Below are 15,512 nucleotides of genomic sequence, written 5' to 3'. Positions count from 1 at the left end.
GTCACTTAAAAAGAGCACTAGAAATTTTAATTTCAGTTTGAATATTTCCTCTTCTGATCTTTTATGACCATTTTTTCTATACCATCGCCTTTGGAAAAAAAAAGATAAACGCGAACCAGTGATCTTTGTTCTATCAAAAAAACTGATCTTTCTTCTGGCAAATAAACACTTTTTCGGTAATTTGATTGAGAAATACCCTCTTTTAGTGTTTGCATTCGAAAAGTTGAAATAAATATCAAAATCGTCTTAACTCTAGATTTTAAAACATGCATCCCACCTGAAAAAGAAACTCATATTCTGTTTCAGCTGACAAAACCTTATCTAAGAAGGTTAAAATTCACACGCTTAACAGACTTGCAGACAATTAAAGAAGCTTTGAAAATGATTTGCAATGGGGTTTCCAGGAAAAAAATATCTAAGTAACTCAACATTGCTGTCAAAAAATTCTTTTAATTCGGGGAGAGGAGGTAAATTTGTTGTTTCCTCATTTTTTAAATAAGGATACCAAAAAAAGCTTTTTTCAATGACAATGTCCCCTAAAAAAAGATTTTTAAAATCTAGGGTTGAAGAAAACCTATGGCGGTACATTCCTCCCCTTTAAATGACGTCACTGAGTCAATATGCCAAATAACAAATTGCTATCCTACGACAAAATTAATCTCAATTAAAAAAAAAGAAGATAAAAAAATTAGTTCACACTCTGTAGGATTGGGGAAATCCAACGAGAGTAAATGTCATATTTAACCCTATTCCTAGCTCTGCCCAACTTATATTTGAAAAAATACTTTTTCTGATACTTTGATTAACAAATATCCTTTCTTAGTGTTTGAGTTCGAAAAATCGAAATAAACATGAAGACCATACTCCCCTAGATTTTCAAAAATACTCTTCCCCAAAAAACGAAGCAGCAAAAAAAAAAAAAAAACACTTTCGTTAATTGGCCCATACTATTATCCTATTCTCTCAATAAGGTAAATGAGCTAGCATAGATCTTGTTACGTTATCGGTAATATCAACAATGACATGCAATTTAAACCTGAATTAAAAACTAGGGTGTCCAGTACTAAAAAACAAGAGCTCTTCATTCTTGAACACACTCAGTCATCAAATTCTCGTAGAAGAAACTATTGTAATTAAGTTATTATACGTAATTTTGACAAGAAACTTGTTTCTATGACACAGCCCCAACTAATGATGCAAGGGTGACTCAGCTCTCGATTGCAAATATTCGACGCAGTTTCACAATGGATTTTTCTTCTCAGGTACATAGATTTGTATTTGGCCATATCTTTCTTCCACTGCCACCAAAAATTGTGATATTGTGTATTGGAGGGGTGTCCAACCCCGCCTCTTAAAGTGAACCTTTCAGGGAATGTTTAGGGGGATGTTGGACAAAGTGAAAACACATTATTTGCATGCAATTTGCCAAAAGGATGTACCAGCTATATCTCAGCAACTGCTTTGTGCATTAAGTTGAAACTTTAAGGGCACCCTGAGGGGCTGTTGAACTAACTGAAAGGCATCATGTGCATACTACTACTAATAGTTCTGTCCTCACGATTATCACTACTAATGAGACTAACGGCATTTAGGTGAAACTTTTGAAGGGATGGTGAACTAAATCGAAACACACTATGCGCATGCTGAGTGTCCAAAAGGAATATAAGCAATACCTTAGGAAGAGCTTAGGGTATTAAGGCTATTGAGGCTAAAGGTATGGGAGTAAAAACTATACGAGGTATTAAGGGGGGAATTTAAATTAAAACCAAACCCACTATGGGCAATGATTTTGTTGGAAGAGTGTATCAGCAATATCTTAGGTGGACTGGACTATTTATTTGAAACTTACAGGACATTTATTACTACAGCTACTACTGTTACTGCTGCTACAACTGCTACTACTACTACTAAAGGGCATGACAGTGAAACTTTCAGGGAATGTTTAGAGTGCCACTGAACTAAACCAAACACACTTTGTGCATTCAGGTTGTCCAAAGGTCGGATCACCAATATACCAGGAATGGTCCAGAGGGTTACGTTGAAAATTTCAGGGCATGTTTACGGGGATTTAGAACTAATAAAAAGGCACTGTCTGCATACTAGCATTACTACTACAACTGATACTGCTAGTGCTACTCTAACAACTACAACAACTGCTACTACGGCTACTACTAGCACAACGGGATCTAAGGGCATTACGGTGAAACTCTCAGGGAATGTTGATGAGGATGTTGAACTAAATCGAAACACCCTGTGTCTATACAGGCTATTAAAAGGGCGTAACAGCTCTATTCCAGGAACTATCATGTTGAGGGGGCTATTAAACCAATCAAAAGGTATTATATGCATAGTAATACTACTAGTTCTACTGCTACTATAATACTACTACTAAGGCTAAGGTATTAAGGAGAAAATTTCAAGAAATCTTCAGGGGGATGTTGAAATGAATTGAATTGAAACACATTATAAGTATGCAGGCTGTAAAGTTCAAGTTCTTTTAGTTTTCACATTAATTTCACTACATCACAAATTAACAGTGTAATTCTTGATACAACTGAAAAGAAAATATTTACAAGGCTTGCCTTCAAAGTGAGCTAAGCTCAAAAACCGGGACCCTCAAACGAAAAAAATTGCAAAAGTAATGCAAAAAGAAATAATAATGAAAATTGAAATACTCAAGGCATAAAGAAAATGAGACCCAACGCTCAACTGATGACCTACACCAGCACCGATCTCCCTAACTATAAATTAATTAATAGATATAGTTTTAATTTATTTTTAGAAATCAATATGGAAGAATGAGAATTCCAAAAACTTCGATAAACGTTCCAAAACTTTATTATCGATTTTTTTGGAGAAAATCTAGATCGTTCCGTATGAACTCTAGGGTAACGTAATTCTGCTGAATGTCTTAAAAAATCATGCCAAATCTGAACAAAAGAAATTAGCGAAAAGTTAATAGAATGAAGATCATCTAGTAAAAATCCCTTCATTTGTTAAAGTATAAAAATGACACAATGGGTCGGAAAGACGAGATCTTCTGGCAATATTCTCAAATATGTACAAGAACTCTTATTGGAGGATTTACCAGGGAGCGTCGGTAGGAAAGGAAGGAGTGCTTTTAATTTATCAAGGGCTTTATTTTGAAGACGTTGAAAGGGCTTGATTTGAGATGAAATGTATCTGGATAAGCAATGAGATTGGTATCCCCTCTATGGTGTTTATGACAGCCATATCCAACCATTCCATGACAGCCATATCCGACCATTCCCATGACAGCCATATCCCATCATTCCCATGACATACATATCCCACCATTCCATGACAGCCATATCCTACCTCATCCAGGGGCGGATCTAGATCAAAATCTTGGGGGAGGCCCAACGTGGCAAGGGCGTCAATGAGCAAAATCTTGGGGAGGGGGTAATGTGACAAAGGTGCCAGTAATTGACCAAATTAACAAATTTATTCTAAAAAACAAGAAATGAGGGTACCAGAAATAATCTTGGGGGACCCGGATTCTCCCCAGGATTCACCACTTATAACTCCAAGTCCTGAACTTGCTGCTGAATTGGTCTCAAACAGAGAAGGAAGGATTTAGAACTTTTTCCTAGTGGATCTTAAGCTTCAGTATAGTACATTTTGAGCTATATTATCAGGATTTTCACCCACTTTAAACGAATGCCTTTAACCAAAGATGGATTAATGTTCTTGCTTATGTACATAGCAAGCGGAAGAAATCAGCATCAGGCCATATCAAACAGTTCCTGGTAACGAACTGTAAGTAAGGAGCGACGCGGTTCAATAGTAACCGATGCTCTTAAAAACGAAAATTTGATACCATTATAAATATCAAAAGAATCTGATTTTTATGCTGACTTCAAATATATAAGTTTCACCAAGTTTAGTGTTATTCATCAAAAGTTACGAGCCTGAGACAATTTGCCTTATTTACGAAAAAAGGGGAAACAACCTTTAAAAGCCTTAGAACGTTAATGAAAATCACATCATCAGATTCAGCATATCAGAGAACCCTACTGTCGAGGTTTCAAGGTTACGTAGGAGGATCTTTCCATGAAGGCATTTTTTATGGGGGAAGAGAATTTGCCATGAAGGGGACGCGCCGGGTTTCCCCGCATTATATAAAAAATATCAGAAAATCAATAAAAAACGAGTTTTTTCAACTGAAAGTAAGGAACAAAATTGAAACTTAAAACAAACTATGTGTTTGAGGGGGTTCAGCCCCTCGTCGATACCTCGCTCTTTCAGGAGCTGATTTAGAAAGAAATCTTGGGCACTTGACCAAGGGCGCCAATATAACACGAGGAGGGCACCAAATTGACAAGTTTATTTTAAAGAAGATTTAAAAGAGTAAAAAAAAACGGAATAAGTGTGCCAGAAGTGTTTTGAGGGAAGGGTTGCCCCCTCTGACCCCATGTATCCTTTCCTGGCCTAAATTTCTTTTAAGTCTTTCATTCATCTAAGTTCAACCAAATTAGCTATATAGTTAAAGTAAATAGATTGATATATTTATTCACATGAAAGCCCTGTTGGGCCATTCGCTATTTAATTAGTCACAAAACTAAAAATGATTTTTTTGAGTGGGCTGGGGCAGTTTAAAGAAAATACTCCTTAACATATATTAATGTTGTAAGATGCTTTATCATATCCCTATCATTGACGCCCAGAAACCGTATCTTAAATCGACAGGCTCTTAAAAAAGGGAAGGAAAAAAATCTACCAAAAAAAGAAAAAGAGAGCACACAATCTGAAGATGAAGATCTACCGAGCAAGTTTAATTATATGAATAATCTTTCCTGAAAACGAGGTTTATCTTCAAATTTTATGATGAAATGATTCATAATCTGATTGTGCAAACACTTTCATGTCTGAATCTCTAACAGATCAAGAGCAAAATCCTGGACACGCGGGCCACAGGACCAAGGGTGCCAATGTGACTCGTGGTGGGCACCAAATTGAAAAGTTTATTTTAAAACAAGATTAGAAAAAAGAACGGAATGAATGTGCCAGAAGTGTCTTGGGTGGAGAGTCGCCCCCTTCGACCCCATGGATCAGTTCCCGGCCTAAATTGCTTTCAAGCCTTTCATTCATCTAGTTAGCTATACAGTTAAAATAAATCGATAGATAGATTATTTATACGAAAGCCCTATTGGGCCATTCGCTATTTAACTAGTCACAAAACTAAAACAAAGGTTTTTTGAGGGTGGAGGGGGTTTATTATTAGTCCAAACTTACCTTTCGATTTCCAGGTATTTTCGAATATTTTACCAAAATATAGGGAAATATTATTCGACCCCCTTGCTCATTCAGCCATCAGTCTTCGTCTCTTATCCATTCTATGCTCGTGTCCAGATTTTTTATTTTTATCCATTTTGAACTTTTAGCTACAAAGCTACTTTTCAATATATCATTGTAAATAGACAAATAGCTATAACTTCCGGTGTTATCGAACGTTTATTGAACGTTTAACACAAAGAAAACTGATTCACCTTCAACAGGTGTTTCCACGTTCGTAAAACAGGGGGAAGTCCCATGTTCGTACAAAAATCTTTGGAGCAATCAAAGATTTTCATGCCAATTTTGCACATATATACTGATACTGAACCGACTGAAGACAATTAATTTTTGTTCTCTTTAAGATTCAACTTTACTCTTTACATTCTAATGAAAGCTTTGCTTTTTGTTGATAATCGGTTAAATCAGCTACGAATAATTGATCAAATTGACAAGTTTACTTAAAAAAAAGAGTAGAAAAAGAAAAAAGAACGAAATGCGAATGAGGACGCCAGAAAAATCTTGGGGAGGGGATGAGGCCCCTTGTCCCCCTGGATCTGCCCCTGGCCATGCCCACCAGCCATATCCCACCATTCCCCTCATTGAGGATGACGTAATCTTGAGTGGCTTGTTAGATCTTACGCTCCACTTACCTCAGTCAGGGTTGCCACCGTCAGCAGGATTCTACTAAATCTAGTAAAAAAAATTAGTAAATTTAGAGGATCTAGTAAATTTTACAAAATCTAGTAAAAATCATGATTTTAAGTCTAAAATGCTGTTAGTATAGGCATTAATAAACAATTTAGGATCCATTCATTACAAAATCTGATTTCAATGACGTTAGATATTATGACTACTATTGTACTCATTTTTGCGATTTCGTGAGAACACTAACGCTCAAAGTTCTCTATACTTCTCTCTCGGCTTCTCGTTGATACTCACTCTGAAAGCAAAAATTGTTTGAAATTGGGACTGGTATGACGGCTTAATTTGGTTCAGGAAATTACCCCAGACTCATAACAGTTACTACGTTTGTTAGTTTGGTAAGTCATAATGTTACTATTTTTTAGGTTCTCTTATAGCTCCAAGACAGTTCATGCTTATAACACCCTGGTTATAAGAGTCGAAGTTCTGTCTCATTTAGATTACTCATTCAGTTCACTCAGTTAATGATGAAGAAAATAAAATCGTTCCAATGAACAAGGTCTCTTTATTTCGATTTTTTTAGAGTTGACCCATCACTGTGAAATGATTAACAAATTAAGACCCATTTACTTGGTTTAAAAAAATCTTCTTATTTCAACAAGTCAACTGGTTCCAGTGCTCCAGTTTAAGAGTACTCATAAAAATTGTTATCAAAAAGAGTTCTCCTCGTCTTGTTCTGCAATTGGACCTCGAAAATCCACGCAAAATTCTGAAAGTTTTTTTCCTTTTTAAAGAGGCTCCTGGAAAACAAACTTTTTCGATACTCGCTAAAGTTCAAAATGACTCTCTGCAGCTTGTTCAATTCAAGCGTTGGAGCAGAAAGAGAGTTCTCGATTTTGTCGGTTATCAAAACCAAGGGATGGAATAGACTAAATGTCTTTAGTGTTTCTACCATGATGAAAGCGAAGAAACTCGTTCTCAGGTCGTCAAGTGCAGAACATGCAGCCCGAGCTAATCACTGGGTGATCTCCAGTGATTTATCTCGGGCTACCAAAAATAGAAACAAGTGGATCCCTTCAGTCAGGATTCAACACAAATGCATACTCTAGGAGTCCAATGATGACTTAAGCATTTAAAGTGTGATCTTTCCCAGTTTCAGTATTTTTCTTCTTACTTTTCAATTTATATGAATTACCTAACCCGAACACTATTAGCAAAATTGTACTTTTTTTAAAACTGATTCTCGCATGGCACATCATTTTCTTTTTCTTTGTAGCTGGAGTTCAATCGGGTGTGCGTTTTTAATTGACTGAATTTTATAGCTAAACCGGTTGCCAATTAGGCCTATGCCATTTACGTTTTTCAGTGACACAGATTCTATCGGTTTTTGATTCACTTGAAAATGGTTTGAGTGAGAAACTGAGAAAAGACAGAATAACCTTCCACTTCGTCAGTTCAAAAGGAAATTTACAAAAGAATTGCTATGAAATTCTATAGAAATCTTAGAAGCAGTATATTCCAAATTTAAAGACCAGCCTGATTAGTGTTTAAAAGTGACATCGAATTTCTACTTAAAATGCAAAACTGAAGTATTTAGATTTCAAACGTACAAACGGACACTGGGGAAAATTTTCAAAAACCGTCATATTTAGACAAACCTCGGATTCTGAGTACTTCCTCGCCTGAATTACTTTGTGAATATGACCTGTAACTATTATTCCTCGTTGACTGTTGCTGTTTTTTTTTTAATTTTTCAATATATTTAAATTTTTCTGTCCTGAAGACTGTTAATAATTTAAAACCGGACTTTACCACCAAAATTTCCAGAATTCCAGCTTCCAGACAATTGTTTAACGTCTTCCATACACTGCATCCGAAATATGAAGCCTGTCCTGTAGCACATCCAAACAACCTGAAAAAAGGATTTTTTGAACTTCTTGGTTTCCGGAATTTTCAATCATACTATGGAAGAAAATATCCAAAAAATCTCTGAAGATCTGGGAACCAGAATATAAAATTATGATTGCAAGGTTTCCTTATGATGGGATATACCGGAATTCTAAAGGATGACGCCAACCCAGAATCTAGTAGGCCTAATTTCAAAATTAAATAAAAAAAACAAGTTTTTTTTAACTGAAAGTAAGGAGCGACATTAAATCTTAAAACGAACAGAAATTACTTCGTATATGAAAGGGGCTGCTTCCTCATCAACGCCCCGCTCTATACGCTAAAGTTTGACTCTTTCTCTCAACTCTTTTTTTTAAACAGTAAAAAACCCCTTGCCGCATAGTGATCAGAGAAATGGAGGCATGTGGTTCTGGAACTACTCAAAGTTGTACATTATAAGAAGGATTACTTATTATTATACCAACTTGTTCAAATTGTTTACTTGACAATTCCACTGTAATATTCTCTCCGTACGTAAGATTGCGCAACCAAAGGGGAAGAAAGACAAATGAAAACAGTTCTGTAGGAGAATTCAGGCAATTCTTCCCAAATTCTTCAAAAAAAAACTTAGTTTATAATACCATTTATCGTACCTGCACAAGCATTCTTCTTTTTTTGAAATTTTGATCCACCTCTAAGTGATGAGTAGATTTTCTATATAGGGACAGATCAAATAACTCCCTAAGCCTTAAGACGCATTTCTGTTGAGCAAGCAAAATTTTCCACATTTTCCAAAAATGTTGTCAAAACTAAGATAAGCCTGCGTGATTCAAGCATCCACTGAAACAGGTGAGTTTTCTTTATTACATCTTTACCTTTTCCATTACTATATGTCTCGTATTTCAGTTTTCTCTGTCATTTTCAGTCGATTTGAGAGAGTTCTGATAGGCCATTAGCCCCAGCTATTCCACTTGAGACATGGCACCAAAAATGCCGTTTTTAGTGCCATTCAGAACTTGCTGATGGTGAAATCAAACAGTTCGTGGTAACAAACTGTAGTAAGGAGCGACCCGGCTCAATAGTAACCAAAACTCTAAAAAATGGAAATTTGATACCAATACCTACATCAAAAGAATCGCATTTTAATGCTGATTTTAAATATATAAGTTTCATCAAGTTTAGTCTTACCCATCAAAAGTTACGAGCCTGAGAAAATTTGCGTTATTTTAGAAAATAGGGGGAAACGCCCCCTAGAAGTCATAGAATCTTAACGGAAATCACACCATCAGATTCAGCGTATCAGAGAACCCTACTGTAGAAGTTTCAAGCTCCTATATACAAAAATGTGGAATTTTGTATATTTTGCCTGAAGTCAGATCACGGATGCGTGTTTATTTGTTTTTTTGTTTTTTTTTTGTTTTTTTTTCCCAGGGGTGATCGTATCGACCCAGTTGTCCTAGAATGTTGCAAGAGGGCTCATTCTAACGAAAATGAAAAGTTCTTGTGCCCTTTTTAAGTGACCAAAAAAATTGGAGGGCACCTAGGCCCCCTCCCACGCTAATTATTTTACCAAAGTCAACGGATCAAAATTCTGAGATAGCCATTTTATTCAGCGTAGTCGAAAAACCTTATAACTATGTCTTTGGGGACGACTTACTCCCCCACAGTCCCCATGGGAGGGGCAACAAGTTACAAACTTTGACCAATGCTTACACATAGTAATGGTTATTGGGAAGTATACAGGCGTTTTCAGGAGGATTTTTTTGGTTGGGGGAAGGGTTGAGAAGAAGAGGATATTCTGGGGGAGCTTTCCATCAACAATTTGTCATGGGGGAAGAAAATCTCCATGAAGGGAGCGCAAGATTTACTAGCATTATTTAAAAACACAATGAAAAAATAAATATGAAAAAATCTTTCAGCTGGAAGTAAGGAACAGCATTAAAACTTAAAACAAACAGAAATTATTACCCATTTGAGGAGCTCACCTCCTCCTAATACCTCGCTCTTTACGTTAAAGTATTTTTAGTAATTTCAACTATTTATTCTACGGCTTTTGTGATTCTGGGGTCATTCTTAATGAATTGGGACAAAATTTAAGCTTTAGTGTAAAGAGCGAGGATCTGACAAGGGGGCGAACCCCCTCATATATATAATAAAAATATGAGAATACAAAAGTTCTTTACGTAAGCTAATTTATAAGTTACGTAAATCTTTTACTAATAAAAATATTCGTAAAAAATTAAAAGTTCTAGTTGCCTTTTTAATTAACCAAAAAATCGGAGGGCAACTAGGCTTCCTCCCCCGCTCTTTTTTTCTCAAAATCATTCGATTAAAATTATGAAAAAGCCATTTAGCCAAAAAAAAAATGCAAATTTCGTTTTAATTATTCCTCTGCGGAGAGGCAAAATCAAAACATGCATTGATTCAAAAACGTTCAGAAATTAAATAAAAAAACAAGTTTTTTTAACTGAAAGTAAGGAGCGACATTAAAACTTAAAACGAACAGAAATTACTTCGTATATGAAAGAGGCTGCTTCCTCATCAACGCCCCGCTCTTTACGCTAAATTTTTTTACTGTTTTAAAAAGAAGAATTGAGAGACAGAGTCGAACTTTAGCGTAAAGAGCGGGGCATTGATGAGGAAGCAGCCTCTTTCATATACGAAGTAATTTATAGGAAGGACGTAGATACGAGCAATACATTCTATATGGGCTTTTAAAAATCTGTCTAAGATATCTGCAATACCAATGCGCCTAATATACCTATATCCTTTACTGATATGCGTGATGTCGACGCGCCCGATAACGACACAGCGTCCAGCCCTTTCCCCAGGGACTATGAAGGGTCATATCATCATGAAAACCATAGATAGATTGGACCTTTGGACAATTTTGAACAAAACGGCTATCTCAAAATTTTGATTGGATAACCTTGGGGAGAGGGGCCTTTGGGGAGGTTAGTTACCCTCCAATCTTTCCCCTCACTTAAAAAAGGGACTAGCAAGTGTAATGTCCGCTCAAAGGAGCCATTAAAAATCTCTCTATGATGTCCTGGTCATTCGCTAGCCCTGGTGAGAAAAAAAAAAGGAGAAAAAAGGAGACACATGAGTGCTACCCGGATGCAAAAGAGTGATTTTTCTTGGTGTTCAGGGTGGAGGACCGTAATTGTCCTACTAAGAATTTTCGACCATTCTGAATCCAATGTTGCACTTTTTATTTCGAACTGACGCCATTTTCAAGGGGTTTCAGGCTCTTTTTCGAAATCACCATAAATTTCTTTTCACAATAAACTTTTCTTTTAAGATTAACCGAAACAATAGTTACCATTCCTGATTCAGTGTCAGACGGCGATTTATTTTCACTGTCAGACGGCTCATTTAAAAGTTTGTATTTATGCCTAAATTACTTTTTATAAATTTAACTTGATAGCACATTTCCACAAAGTCCACTTTCAGTTGTTTCTCCCATCTTTTTCAAATAAAAAGTGCCTTTTCTAGTGAAATGACAAAAAAAAATGTGTTTTTCAAAACCTAGGTAGGAGCAAAAAACTAAGGGGGCAAGGACACCCCTTCTCAACAATTACCGCTGTTATAACTAGCACAGACGCTACATCGCAGAGTGAAGTTTGACGGTTCAATTCAAAACTGTTGATCATTCAAGCTTAATTTTTCATAGATTTTTAGTAAAAAAGTTTTTAGTTTCAGTTAATTTGTTTTCGCATTAATCTTTTACTTTTGAGATGAGTAGACGATTTATAAAACTTACCAAGAGGGTCTGGAGGGAGAGTATATGTGAGAGGTTCTTGTAAACCTTCAGTTAAGGGCTTTGGACCATAATTATTGCAGTGGTATTGTTTTATGCTTTCGAACTCTTCCGCTTAAGGAGTGGCGCCAGGCGCCAAAAGTGCCGTTTTTAGTGCTATTAAATATAAAAAAAACAAGTTTTTTGAAATGAAAGTAAGGAGCGACATTAAAACTTAAAACGAACAGAAATTACTCCGTATATGAAAGGGGCTTTTCCTCCTCGACACCCCGCTCTTTACGCTAAAGTTTTTTATTGTTTTGAAAAGTAGAGTTGCGAGAAAGAATCAAACTTTAGTGCAAGGAGCGGGATGTCGAGGAGGAAAAGCCTCTTCCATATACGGAGTAATTTCTGTTCGTTTTAAGTTTTAATGTCACTCCTTACTTTCATTTCAAAAAATTTGTTTTTTTATTTAATTTCTGAAAGTTTTTGAATTAATGCATGTCTGATTTTGGCTCTCCGTACATAAATTATTAAAATGAAATTTGCATATTAATTCTTTTTTTGGCTAAATGGCTTTCTCTTAGTTTTGATCAGACGATTTTGAGAAATAAGGGGTGGGGAAGGAGGCCTAGTTGCCCTCCAATGTTTTTGGTCACTTAAAAAGGGCACTAGAACTTTTCATTTTCGTTAGAATGAGCCCTCTTGCAACACTCTAGGACCACTTGGTCGATACGATGACCCCTGGGGGAAAAAAACAAAAAAACAAACAAACAAATAAACACGCTCCCGTGATTTGTCTTCTGGCAAAAAATACGAAATCCCACATTTTTGTAGATTGGACCTTGAAATTTTTTCTATAGGATTCTCTGATACGCTGAATGCGAAGGTGTGATTTTCGTTAAGATCCTATGACTTTTAGGGGGTGTTTCCCCCTATTTCCCAAAATAAGGCAAATTTTCTCAGGCTCGTAACTTTTGATGACAAAGACTAAATTTGATGAAACTTATATATTTAAAATCAGCATAAAAGAAAAGAGAGAGAGAGAGAGAGAGAGAGAGAGAGAGAGAGAGAGAGAGAGAGAGAGAGAGAGAGACAGAGAGAGAGAGAGAGACAGAGAGAGAGAGAGAGACAGAGAGAGAGAGAGAGACAGAGAGAGAGAGAGACAGAGAGAGAGAGAGAGACAGAGAGAGAGAGAGAGACAGAGAGAGACAGACAGAGACACAGAGAGAGAGAGGGAGAGAGAGAAGCAAGTGGCAAGCAAGAAGCAAGTGGAAAATATCGGAAGCATAAAACGGCATCATTGTAATAATTATGGTCCAAACCCTTAACTGGAGATTTTTGAGAACACCTTCTGCATATATCTCCTCCAGGACCCCTTAATAAGCTACGCAATTAAAGTTCTACAAGCACCAATATATTAAATTAAATTATTATAGGCGTGGTTATGTTAGTACAGCGCTGGACTTCAAATTGGATTATCATGCGTTCGATTCCAGCTTTTTTTTTACAATCATGATTTGTCCCTTCTTATGATTACTTTTCAGAAAATCCACTATTTTTGCAAATGTGATGCGCTCATTTTTTAAAGCATATCCCAGGAAGACTCATTTAAACCCCATATCTTCGTGCTTTTTTTTTTATCAATTTTACCATACATAAGTCCCATATCAAACAGTTCGTGGTAACGAACTGTAATGTGGTAAGGAGCGACCCGGCTCAATAGTAAACGAAACTCTAAAAAACGGAATTTCGATGCTAAAAGATATATCAAAAGAATCGAATTTTTATGCTGATTTTAAATGTATAAGTTTCATCAAATTTAGTCTTTGTCATCAAAAGTTACGAGCCTGAGAAAATTTACCTTATTTTGGAAAATAGGGGGAAACACCCCCTAAAAGTCATAGGATCTTAACGAAAATCCCAGCATCGCATTTACCGTATCAGAGAACCCTATAGAAAAAATTTAAAGGTCCAATCTACAAAAATGGTGGATTTCGTATTTGTTTGCCAGAAGACAAATCACGGGTGCGTGTTTATTTATTTGTTTGTTTGTTTTTTCGTTTTTTCCCCAGGGGTCATCGTATCGACCAAGTGAGCTCTTTATTCCTCTATCATGGTCTAGTAACCCGCTAGGCCTGGAAAAAAGAAGAAAAAAAGACCTTTTTAGCGTTTTTTGACTTTTAGTTACTATGGGCCGTGATTCGCTCTTTTCCAGATTGCAGCTAATGCTTCAACCACGACAAAGAGTTCATTGCCAATTCTCCCCAGAAACTAGTTAACATTGAAAAATAGTAAAAACCTAGAAAGTATAAGTAATAGCTTTTAATTGAGCCGTTAAACATCTATCTACGATGGTGTGACAGCCTGCTAATGTTTCAGTAGCTTACTGATGAGCAGACGATTTATGAAACTTACTAAGGGGACTGGGAGGGGAGTTTACGGGGGAGAGGGGTTCTTGTAAGCCTCCAGTTAAGGGCTCTGGAATATAACTATTACAATAGTAATTGTTTTGTACTTCTGAGCTTTTCTACTTAAGAAGTGGCCCCAAGAGTGATGTTTTCAGTGCTATATCGCACTTACGAATGGTGGAATTGATAAAAAAAAAAAAAAAAAACAAGAGCTAAGAGCTCATATGGCACTTGTGACAAGGTCGGAAGAGCCAAGAGCCAAGAGCTCATATGGTAAGAGCTCTAGCAAAATTCTAAGAATCAATAGATTGCTTTAAAAAGAAAATCAGAGGCTTAATGCCGGTCGGGATTTAAAATAAGAGCTCTGAGTCACGAGGTCCTTCTAAATATCAAAATTCATCAAAATCCGATCACCCACTAGTAGGTTAAAAATACGTTATTTTTCTAATTTTCAGAATAAACACCCCCCCCCCAAACTCCCCCAAAGAGAGTGGATCCGTTCTGACTATGTCAATCACGTATCTAGGACTTGTACTTATTTTTACCACCAAGTTTCATCCCGATCACTCCACTCTAAGTGTTTTCCAAGATTTCAGGCTTCCCCCTCAATTCCCCCAGTGTCACCGGATCCATTGAGATTTAAAATAAGAGCTCTGGGACACGACATCCTTCCAAACTTGAATTTTTTTTTTTAAGATCCTATTACTCCTTCGTAAGTTAAAAATACCTCATTTTTTATAATTTTTCATAATTAACCCTCCCCCCAACTCCCCCATGCAGAGCAGATCCGTTCCGGTTATGTCAATAACGTATCTACGACTTCTGCTTATTTTTACCACCAAGTTTCATCCCGATCCCTCCACTCTAAGCGTTTTCCAAGATTTTAAATTCCCCCCCCCCCCAATGTCTCCAGATCTGGTCTATCTGATCCAGATCTGATCCAGATCAGATCTGGTCCAGATCTGGTCCAGATCTAAATCGAGATTTAAAATGAGATTTCTGAGACACGATATCCTTACAAACATCAAATTTCATTAAGATCCCATCTCCCGTTCGTAAGTTAAAAGTACTTCATTTTTTCTATTTTTCCGAATTAACCGGCCCCCCACTCCTCTCCAGATGGTCAAATCGGGAAAACGACTATTTTTAATTTAATCTGGTTCGGTCTGTGATATGCCTGCCAAATTTCATTGTCCTATCTTACCTGGAAGTGCCTAAAGTATCAAAACCGGGACAGACCGACAGACAGACCGACTGACCGACAGACCGACAGAATTTGCGATCGCTATATGTCACTTTGTTAATGCCAAGTGCTATAAAAAACACGTAGATATGATCAATAACTTTCAAATGAGCAATTAAACATCCAATTGAAACAGCTTATATACTTGAAACATGGCACCAAAAGTTCCGTTTTAGTGCCATTTGGAACTTACAGATGGTGGAATTTATAGAAGGAACGTAGATATGAACAATATCTTTTATATGAGCAAAATAAAACTTTGAGTACGATGTTCTGGTAGCCTGTTAGTTCC

At 36.6% G+C, this 15,512-nt stretch overlaps 1 protein-coding gene across 2 annotated transcripts in view; it reads left to right on the top strand.

Annotated features, from left to right (window-relative positions):
- The first annotated feature begins 1,098 nt into the window (after window positions 1-1,098).
- Window positions 1,099-15,512, top strand: part of LOC136030175 (kelch-like ECH-associated protein 1) — a 103,351-nt gene continuing 88,937 nt past the window's right edge. Inside the window, exon 1 of one of the 2 annotated variants that reach the window (XM_065708942.1) lies at window positions 1,099-1,262. The gene's annotated coding sequence lies outside the window, so the exon portion shown is untranslated. Of the gene's footprint in view, window positions 1,715-15,512 lie in introns of both variants that reach the window. The other variant, XM_065708951.1, reaches the window with a different exon arrangement.

The sequence above is a fragment of the Artemia franciscana genome, chromosome 1 (genome assembly GCF_032884065.1).
Source record: "Artemia franciscana chromosome 1, ASM3288406v1, whole genome shotgun sequence".
Classification (NCBI taxonomy): Eukaryota; Metazoa; Arthropoda; class Branchiopoda; order Anostraca; family Artemiidae; genus Artemia; species Artemia franciscana.
This window is presented reverse-complemented; position numbering and strand designations above follow the sequence as displayed.